Raw genomic sequence first — 5,583 nt, forward strand, 5'->3', positions numbered from 1 at the left:
AACTTTAAAAAATTCCCACAATTAAGAAAATGCAGCACACTTAAAAAAATCCGCCACAATTAAGAAAATGTGGCACACGTGAAAAAATGCGCCATACTTAAGAAAATGCCGCACACTTGGAAAATTGTGCCACACTTAAGAAAATGCGCCACAGTTGGAAAAATGCGCCAAACTTAAGAAAATGCGGCACACTTGGAAAAATACACCACACATAAGAAAATGCGGCACACTTGGAAAAATGCGCCACACTTAAGAAAATGCGGGAACCTTGCAAAAACGCACAAAACTAAAGAAAATGCGGCACACTTAAAAAAATGCACCACACTTAAAAAAATTGCGCACACTTGGATAAATGGGCCACACTTAAGAAAATGCGCCACACTTAAGAAAATGTGGCACTCTTGGAAAAATGCGCCACACTTAAGGGGGTATGGTACCCTAAAATATGGCGATGTTCATGAAAAATTCAATTTCTTGGAAATACAAGACTTAAGACCCTTGAGGACTTGTCAAAAACATTTTGAAACGATCTTGCCGAATTTCCTTCCAGATGAGTGTGAAATTTAAGGAAAGTACACAGTGGTATAAGTTTTTTCACGTGGCAACGGCCATAGCAACGACTGTTTACTGTAAGAACGTGACCAAAAATATAGATTATTTTTAACTTATATGAACGAAACTATTTAAAAAAAACTTTTAAGACATGTACAACTCGATTGGTATAATTATTTGTGAAAAGCTTTGCCTCGAATTTCCATCACAGGCTCATTCATTTCCCTTATGACAAGGAATATTTCCCACAACTGAGGTAACTTTTTACCAAATAGAACAACCATTGCACCCGCTCCCCCGAGATCCAATCTGCACCCCCCCCCGACTATTTGTGGCTCGTTAAATGTTTAATACTTCGTGTAAGAAACTTAACTTGCCTAGCAAGGTTTAAGGTAGCATTTACCACGCTATCCACGGCCGTATTGGCAAAAGAGAAGTGCTTCCCCGAAGTAACAGGATAACTGTAAACACGGTAACTTTGAACGCTTTGTACAAAGTCAATATACTTTGGCCGAAAAATCTTTTTCCAGAAACGTGATGTATATTCCTCCAATGTCTAATTCATCACTGTGATTGCTTTCAAAAGCGTTGAACTTTTGAGAAATAATTATTTTAAAATCAGCTCCAACGCTCCATCTAATTTAGTATGCATTATTTGAAACTTTATTTTTTAATCGCTTCGGAAGTTTTTTGATGTTTATCGAATGATATTGCATTAAAAGGCCTTTTTTATCAACACCTTGTAGTTTTCTCATTATTTTGCGTTGCGATAGCAATTTCTGAACAGTTTTTTGCGGAGGCTTATTTTCGGCCTGATTTTGCTGCTATCAGACGGAAAAAGTTTGTGGCTCGATATTTTTGGTTTAAAGCGAAACTGAAACAAAAGAAATTCATTTTTAAATAGTATTCGGTAACCTCTGCTTGGGAGATAAAAATCGGCCGATTTTATTTTTTAGCCGGAAATCATCGGCCGTTTCTTAGGCCCAGGGCCTCTTAAAGTGCATTTTTCTCAAAAGTTTACTTTTGTACCGACTGACTTCGCGCCAACATTTCTACTTTCCAAGGTTTTTAAGTAGAATTTCTGAAACTTGGGTTCATCAAAGACCAATAGTGTCGTGATGATATAAACCAAAAAATCGTAACATTTTAAGGTCTGTCACGTGACATGAAATGATTTGTCCACTGGGTGTGGTAAAAAATAACGTTATTTCCAAATAAAGCTGTGAAAAGCACTGAAAATAAGAGTTAACTGTCAAAACTTAGGTTCATATCACAGAACAAAACAGAAACTTACATGATATGCTTATTTGACAGTCAATTCTTGCTTTGTAAAAGAGCAGGAAGTGCACTTGGAAAATTGCGCCACACTAAAGAAAATGCGGCATATTTTGAAAAATGCGCTACATTTAAGAAAATGCGGTACACTTGGAAAAATGCCCCAAACTTAAGAAAATTCGGCAAACTTCGAGAAATGCCCACACTTAGGAAAATGCAGCACACTACGAAAAATGCGGCACACTTAAGAAAATGTGGCACACTTGGAAAAATGCACCACACTTAAGAAAATGCGGCACACTTGGAAAAATATGCCACACTTGGATAAATGCGTCTCACATGGAAAAATGGGGCACACTTGGATAAAGTCGCCACACTTAATGCGGCACACTTGGAAATATGCGCGACGCTTAAGAAAATGCGGGAAACTTGAAAAAATGGGCCACTTTTAAAAAAATGCGGCACACTTTAAAAACTGCGCTGCACTTTAGAAAATGCAGCACACTTGGAAAAATTCGCCACACTTAAAAAAATGCGGCACACTTGGAAAAATGCGGCACACTTAAGAAAATGCGACACACTTGGAAAAATGGGCTACGTTAAAAAAATTCAGGCAAACTACAAAAATGTGCCACACGTAAGAAAATGCGGCACACTTGAAAAAATGCGTCACTCTTAAGAAACTGCGGTACATTTGGAAAAATACGCTAAACTTAAGGAAATGCGGCACATTTGGAAAAATGCACCACGCTGAAGAAAATGCGGCACAGTTGGAAAAATGCCCCAAGCTTAAGAAAATGCGGCAAACTTGGAAAAATGCCCACACTTAAGAAAATGCGGCACACTAGGAAAAATGCGCCACACTTAAGAAAATGCGGCACACTTGGAAAAATAATGTCTTTTAAGCCGATATACTTGGAAACTTCAAAGAAACTTCTATGCTAAACTGACAAAAAAATATTACTGGGAATTATTATATGGCTTTGTCTCACAAGGACTGGGAACTACCGAATTCACGAATTTGATTGGCTGAAATCGATATTGACCGCGGTCTAGATTTTCCCACCTAGACCGGCATCTAGACCAGTTTCATTTTGCGTTAAAAAAGTAGCAAACTCAAATACAAAAATGTCCACCGTTTTCTTTTATTTTCTTCTCGATGATTTACGGAAGTGCCAAAAAGCCTGATGACAAAAAAAAGTAAAGAGGACGAGGAAATTTTGGCAGGTTTAAGTTCAGCTCATCTCCGTTTGCAAGCAAAATGTCAGCAAACCAGTTACATTAAACGGATTAAAGTTTTCTTCTTTGCCGTATAATAAACATCTTATTAACCGAGCTAAGTCGGTCTGTATGGGAGAATCTTGACCTCGGTCGTGTGTACAGACCTCACTGCGTTCGGTCTGTACTCACGACCTCGGTCAAGATTCTCCCATACAGACCTCCTGCTCGGTTAATAAGAGCTAATTATCGCTGAATGATTAATATATGAAAGCAATGCTATGAATGCTTATTGTGCAGCTCAACAGCACCGTTTACCCGACTTGTCAGTCCTTATACTCAGAATGGCACATTAGTACACGCTCTCTGTTGTGGGCGCGAAGTCCTGACAAAACATTTTGCGAAAGTTTATCGTCAGAATAGTTATTTTCAGTTAATGAAGCCTTGGTTGTCATGTTGATCATTGTGACTTTTCCTTTTTAAAGAAAAATGTTAATTTTATGAAAAGAGCAAAATTATTTCAAAGGACGCAAAGCAGACTGCCTCATGTCATTCATAGTGAAATTCAAGAGTTTGCTCATAGAGCACTTTGTTTTTTTCTTTCTTTGTTGCCCGGTAATCAGGGAGAAAAACGGTGTCGGGGAATTTCTATTTTTGCTTCTTTCAAAAGTTATGCCTATTTTAGCGACGAGAATGCATGCTTTATCAACTCTCAATGTTTAACTGCGTGTCAAAAACAACCCAGACAAGTAATCAAAATTTCCTGACGCTGTTTTTTTGAGAAAGGTGTCAAGAAGACATAGCGATGTTGATCGCGTCATCCCGCTCAAATCCGACCGGAAACGAACTTGATTAGTGAACTTCTGTACTTTAGGAGATAGGGCGGTTTATTCGGAAAACCTTAATGTTTTTTTTATCTTAACAGGAGCCATAATCGGGGACGGAGACCGTAAGCGCGCGCTATTTCTAGTATTGGGGTTGTCCCTATGATATGGGACAATTTCTCTATTTTTAGAACAAATTACGCCATCATGTGCGGCACACGCGCGTACATAATGCGTGGATTTTTGCGGACATAGCGAGGGGAAATGGCGTCCGAAAATGTTCCCGAAATGTTTGATGCTTTTGGTCCACAAATCAATACGTTCATGTCTGTTGGAATTTTGCTTCAGTATTTTCGTCGTAAGCTGCCCCAGTCTGAGTGAAGTAAGACAGTGTCGAATTTAGTTTTGTCCCGTTTCGCTGCTTCTTTAACAAGGGCTCCACATTACTCCACTTTAAGTTTCACAAATGTTGAAGATTAACAGCTTTTCCATAACCCAGCAAAAAAACAGTTGGATATATTTAGATATAGCACTGTTTTAGGACTCCAAAGTTTCCCTCCTCTTGCCACACGCTTGCGAGGATTTCGCCAGAGTCTATCTCGACCGAAAAGTAAAAACAAAATAATTGCAAGTTTGAGTTTCGCGTGAATTGTAAGCAACGCTTGATGTTTTATCAAGGCCCAATAAGTGACAATAAAGTTTATGTCTGTAGATGCTGCTCAGTTTTGTTTGTGTAAAAATCCAATAAAGTGTCTATTGTCGATGAATAAGAACGCCCGCCGATGCGTATTTTGTACAGTCAGTAAAACATGACAAATTGGACTTCCGCAATTTCGTGTGAAAACGTTCATCCAACTCATGCTATATATCTATAGTTATTAAATATGTTTAAGGTTGATAAATGTTTGAGAACATATTAAAAGTTAAGCTGAAATTATGTGAATACAGCAGAAATAATCAGCAAAGTTACGATGACGCGTTCTTTAATCAACTCGAATGAACGATTTCGATTTTGTTAGTTGAATTATCAAAACTCCTTGTCTGTGTTATTTTCGCAGTGTAAAATTTCACTGTGTTAAAGAAACACACATTATGTTAGTAGCCTTTTGGCGTTGGTGAAAATTGTTGCAGTATCTCAGCAAAAAGGACAACAAAAGAAATCTTTGTCAAGATTTGTTGACAATTGAAAACACCGACTCGCACTATGGAAATGAGCTACTTATGAACGCGTCAGCCTTTCCTGCATTTGAAAAGACTCCCCAACCTCGTTCCCAGGGTCTCTCATCTTACCGCCCCCTGGAGCTCCAGGGGGTGGTAAGATGAGAGACCCTGGGAACGAGGTTGAAGACTCCTCGCATTAGCCTCAATTGTAAGCTAGTTCCAGTCCAATATTAAGAACACGAATATCGTCTATTATCGCAAATGTAACAAGTTGTTCTTCCTCCATTTTTAAAGTTTTCTTTTCACTTAACTTATGTCTTTATGTCGATGTTCGCATTGCCGAAATAAGCGATTATGTCGTTATTTCGCTAGTGTGAACCAGGCCTTACCGAATGAGGAGTGAAAGAAGCGACATAGAAATGGTCGAGTGAGAAACTGGGCCTGAGGAAGGATACTTGTTTCGTGCACCTGGCGTCCAGTTTCTGCTCGGCCTTATTTCCTTTATCACCCACAAGACAAGAGCCCCCGGAAGGACAAGAGAATTCACCAGACA

This window comes from Orbicella faveolata, unplaced genomic scaffold (assembly GCF_042242905.1).
Source record: "Orbicella faveolata isolate gen_17 unplaced genomic scaffold, um_ofav_v1 contig_26, whole genome shotgun sequence".
Lineage (NCBI taxonomy): Eukaryota > Metazoa > Cnidaria > Anthozoa > Scleractinia > Merulinidae > Orbicella > Orbicella faveolata.